This window comes from Prionailurus viverrinus, chromosome A3 (assembly GCF_022837055.1).
Source record: "Prionailurus viverrinus isolate Anna chromosome A3, UM_Priviv_1.0, whole genome shotgun sequence".
Lineage (NCBI taxonomy): Eukaryota > Metazoa > Chordata > Mammalia > Carnivora > Felidae > Prionailurus > Prionailurus viverrinus.
In genome coordinates, this window is record NC_062563.1 from 10,747,861 (window position 1) to 10,753,262 (window position 5,402).

Below are 5,402 nucleotides of genomic sequence, written 5' to 3' on the forward strand. Positions count from 1 at the left end.
AGTTTATTCATTTATTTTGAGAGACAGAGTGGATGGGAGGGGCAGAGAGAGAGGGAGAGAGAGGGAATCCCAAGCGGGCTCCACGCTGTCAGTGCACAGCCCAACAAGGGGCTCGAACTCACACACCGTGAGATCATGACCTGAGTGGGAGTAGGAGGCTTACCCGACTGAGCCTTCCAGGCGCCCCTCCACGTGCACACGTTTAGCCTTAGAAATCCGCCTACCTTCCCCAGCCACAGGAGGTGGCCTTCCTATGCTGGCCTGGAACCCCAACGTGTCCCCCACGTGCATGCAGCTGTTGGACTTCTGATTTTTAGAAAGATTCGTGTTACAGTGACACGAACTTCCTAAGGAGCATCCCGCCCCCGCCCCTGGCCTCACAACACCCGAGCGTGAAAAGATGCAACCTCTGGGCCCAGCCAAGGCGAAGTCTGTGCAGAAATTCCCCTTCGTGCCGAACACAGAGGCCAGAGGCGGGTCCTAAGGCAGGAGCATTTCCTGGCCTCTGGGAGATGGAGATGGGGACGCTCAGTGGAGCCCTACTGCCCCCTAGAGGGACAGATTCTGGAGGCCCAGCTGGGGATCCGCAGGCCTGGAGCCTGGGCCCAGGGCTCTCCCCGCGTGCACCCCCGGCCAGAGCAGCTCCCCCGGGGCTTCTCTGTCCCTTCTCTGGGTCTCGCCTCAGGACAAGGTTAGCCTGACCTCGGTCCACAATCTGCTGAGGCGACAAGGTGTAGGAGCCCGGAGCCTTGCTGACCGAGTCCGTCCCTGGATCGTGGGCTGAATCACAAGGACTCAGCCTGCTCTGCCCAAAGTAGTGACTGGAGTCACAGGCACTTCGGCCAGCCTCTCCAAAGGTTTTAAATCCCCGAGCCCTGAATAGAATATGACATCTCATGCCTCCTAGTCTCATTCAGACAAAACCCAAAGTGAAGCTGTTATAAGAGTGAGGAAGCCCAAGGCGTTTCAGAGTGTTACACGATCCCTACTTTGATGTGTTTTTCATTCTTAAAAATAAATATCCCTCAAATGATTGACAAAATGTGGGTGCATCCCTCTGCTCATGGGCTAATAATGTTAACATTTAAGTACTGGATTATGAGGATTAGCTATCGCTCACTGGGCAGGTTCTAGGAACCCTGAAGTTCTTTCTGAGGGCTCTTCCTGGGCTCCCTCACCCGGTCCTCAGGACGGCTCACCAAGGACGTGTTGTCACCATCAACATTTTACATAAGAGGAAACTGAGGCACAGAGAGATTAGGCAACTCAGCCGAGATCGCACAGTCAAGGAGAGAGGGGGAGGTTCCAACCAGGTCCTTATCAGCATCCAGCGCCCAGCTTACGGGTCCCATCTTCTGAGAAGCCTTCCCTGCCCTCCCTGATTAGAGCTGGCCCACCCCACCCCACCCTTACTGGCCTTGCCTCTCCCTTGTTCCCTTGGCAGCTCTCCCTGCAACGCGCAGTTGTGTTTCTGGTTTTGCTGGGTCTGCCTCCCCCACTGCAAGGTCAGCTCTGTGAGGGTGGGCACTGAATCTGCTGGGATGGTTTCAGCTCCCCGTGACTGGCCCTGGAATGTGCTGGGCGCTCCCTCCATATCTGTGGAATGAATGAATGAATGAATGAACAAAGATGTACAGTTTCTATTTTCAAGAAGCTGCCACCGAATGGGGGAAAATTGACCTTATTGACTGTAGTAGGTTGAAGGGCGCCCCCCACCTCAAAACGCCCACCGGGAACCTGTGAACACTACATTATTTGAAAAAAGGGCCTCTGGGGATATAATCAGGTCAGTGGTCTCAAGACGAGATCATCTTGGATAATTTTGGGGGGTGGGCCCAAAATCCAATGACAAGAGTCCTCACCAGAAGAGGGAAAGACTCAGAAAAGGCTGTGGAGATGTAGGCAGAGAGCGGAGTTCCATGGCCACCAGCAGCTGGAGAAAATACTGGATTCCTCCCTGGAGCCTTTGGGAGGAAGGTTGGCCCTCCTGACACCTTGACTGTGGACTTCTGCCTCCAGATCTGTGAGGGAGTAAATTTTGTTAAAAAAAAAAAATTGTTTTTAACGTTAAATTATTATTGAGAGATGGAGAGAGACAGACCATGAACGTGGGAGGGGCAGAGAGAGGGGAGAGACCCAGAATCCGAAGCAGGCTCCAGGCTCTGAGCCGTCCGCACAGAGCCCGACGCGGGGCTCGAACTCACAAACCGCGAGATCACGACCTGAGCCGAAGTCGGACGCGTAACTGAATGAGCCACCCAGATGCCCCTAAATTTTGTTTCATAAAACACAGATTGTTGTTTTAAGCCACTCGGTTTGTGGCACTTTGTTACGGCGTGGCCCTGGGAAGCTAACACACTGACCCACCACGGATGGTTTATCAATTGGCAAACATCCCGCACAAAAGCTCCCAAAATGGGCACCAGGAGGCGCCATTCCAGAAGCTGCTCGTGCGGGAGGCGTGGCCAGCTCCTCCCTCTGCCTTCCAGGCACCTGCTGTTCACCGGGAGATTGAGATGCCAGGCCTCCCTCCAGCATCCTCGTTGCTACTCTCATTAGACCGTCACTGTCTATTCTGACCTAGGTTTCGGATTTTCTAGAATTCCCTTTCCCTCCGCTCCAACCCCTGCCAGTGGAGCAGCGCCCTCCCACACAGGTGCACAGGTGCTCTCTTGGCTCCCGCACGGGTCCTTCCCTTCCACCCTGTGACTCCAAAGCCGCCTCCCACCGGGAGCTTTCCTTAACCACCCCCCCACTTGGAGCCGATTTCTACCCCCCGGGTCTCCTCTAGGCTGTGAACTCCTGGGAAATCGAGAACCATAGAGCAGAGGCATAGCAAGAAATAAAAACAGAGACCCTCGCCCTTGGTCAACCACCCCTCTCTGCTGCCCCCCACCCTCGTGCACCCAACAGGCCCGCCTCCTGCTTCCCTCCTGTCAACACTGCCTCTGACCCCACTTATGCCCTGCTCTTGGCCTGTGACCTCCCTCTGCCACACCCACCCTGGGTTCACATTTTCTGCCTCGTGGCTCCGTGCTCCTGACTCCACCCACATAACCATCCTGACCAACTGGGTCAAGCGCACCGACCTTCCCCCTTGACCTTCCCGGCTCCCGAGCCATGCCCGACAATGCCACTCAGACCTGGAGCTTCAAGAAGATCCCCCTGATCGGAGATGTGAGTACGAAGTGCGGTCACCCATGCCCCTCCCACCAAAACCACGTGGCCCGTGATTTTAGTCAATAATACTGGCCGGTGTCCGGTGTGATGTGGGCAATGACAATCGTCATCATCGCTCCCAGCCGGGCCAGGCCAATACGCTTCCGGGGGCACGACCGGGATGCACCCCCCGCTTCCCTTCGGGCCCGCGCGCCCCCCGAGAGCCCCGGGAAGGCCCCGGGGCCCGAGCACACACCCAGTCCTGGCCCTCGTCCACTCAGTGTCCTTTCTCATTCTGAGTCGGTTTCTGTGGTGCTGGAAGATGTTTTCAAAATGATGCGAGCATATTTCTGAGGTCAGCTCCTAATCAAAAACGACTCCCAGACGGTGCCCTGGTTTAAAAAGAAAGAAAGAAGAAATGAAGTGAGTCATCATCCAAACCATCTGAATGAAACAAAGACACAACAAACTCGCTTTCCTCCTGCGCCAGAAGAGATGAGCTCAGCCTTGCAGAGAGGCAGCTGGAGGGAATTAACGGGGATCTCCGGCTCCCCGAGATAGCAGGGACCGCACAGCCGACCGGGCCGTGACTCACGGCCAGAACCACGGGGATACGGCCACCCCGGGAGGCCTGGACCCCTCGGAGGGGCCTGCGGCAGGGGCTGCGGCTCCCAAGGGGGCCCTGGGGACCCACACCGATGGGGCGGCAGGGCCGCAGAGACCCAGGAGTGACCATGGAGAGACCCCAAAGCTGGGGCGATTCCACCCCACACTGGCCGCGGGGGAGCTAGGGGATTCTGCTAGACCGGGTTTCACAAAGTCCCAGACGCCCCCAGTGGTGATTCTCTTTGCAATGTCGGTGACCCCTCCTCCCGATTCTCCCTGGGCCCCTCTTCCCACACCCCTCCCTCTGGGGGAGAACAGCCATTTCCCCGGGGAATCCTGGGGCTCCCACTGAACTGACGAGTCTGCCAAGATTCTGAACTCAGAAGACTCCGCCAGACTGACGTTCCCCCAGATTTGGGAGGGAGGCGTGACTGGACAGAACTGAGGGGTCAGGCCAAGCTGGCTGCTAGCAGTGGGCCCCAGACCCGCCGTAACTGTCATTGCAAAATGTGTGACTTCCAATCAGGACGGTCAAGACGGCCCGCTGCCCTTAGAGAAGTAGGCTTTTTGAAAACGGAAGTGACTTCTCAAATGATAGCAGTAACAGATGCACGCGTACACGTGATAACACTTCTTTTCAATAATGAAAGTCTTAGCCGCGAACATGAAGACGTTAGTATCTCAGGATGTTAAGATCAAGGGGGAGAAAAGTGTAACACAGAGTCTCGTTCTACCAGAGGACTCGCCAGCCCCTCCCCCAGTGCTGATAGTTCTTGGTTCGGCTTTTCTAGTTTTTCCGATGGTAACGTTTACCTTGAACGCTACGTTTACTTCTACTTAATCCTCCCATTGAAAGATGAGGGAATCGGGGCATCTGGGTGGCTCGATCGGTTAAGCGTCTGATTCTTGGTTTCCGCTCAGGTCACGATCTCATGGTTTGTGAGATCGAGCCGCGCATCTGGCTCTGGACTGACAGCGTGGAGTCTGCTTGGAATGTTCTCTGTCCCTTTCTCTCTCTCTCTCTCCCCCCCTTTCTCTCTCTCTCTCAGGAGGTTGACATAGATCCTTGAGCAGTTGTGTTCGTAAAGAGTACAAGGATTGTAAACGTTTGAATTCTGGAATGTCTAAGAATATCTTAATTTTGTTTAGCCATATGCAAGGAACTCTAGATTGAAAATCTTTAGCCCTCGGATCATGGTATCCACACAGGCGACAGATCTGGCGTTCATCTGATTCTTCGTCTTTTGTGGTTGGACGCTTTATTTCCCACAGCTTGGATGGTAGCCTCTTTACTCTTAAAGTTTTAAAACTTCCCCTGATGTCGGTAGGTATGCATTGTAAACGGAACCTGGTGGAACACGTAACCTGCAGACCTTAAGTTTTCCCGGGAGTGTGGTGAAATGTTCTTCTCGTTTCTTTTATTATTTCCTCCCCACCATTCTCTCCCTTCTTTGGAAATTCCCATTTCACAGGGGTTGGAAATCCTGGATTTATCCCCTCTGTCTCAACTTTTCTCATATCTTCTGGTGTTCTCCCTTTTACATTCTAGGCCATTTCTTTGATCCTGGACTCCAGATACTAACTTTGTCATCGGCTAGATCTGTCTTAGTTTTCAGCCCACTCATTGAAAGTTTTGA

General features: G+C 54.3%; 1 long non-coding RNA gene across 1 annotated transcript; it reads right to left on the reverse strand.

Moving 5' to 3' along the window:
• Positions 1–1,465: 1,465 nt before the first annotated feature.
• On the reverse strand, positions 1,466–3,525 carry LOC125162634 (uncharacterized). Its single transcript, XR_007151114.1, has 3 exons — positions 3,416–3,525; positions 1,863–2,021; positions 1,466–1,596 (listed from the first exon to the last, which is right to left on the reverse strand). It is a non-coding gene; the product is annotated as an uncharacterized LOC125162634 (long non-coding RNA).
• Between the last annotated feature and the right edge of the window lie 1,877 nt (positions 3,526–5,402).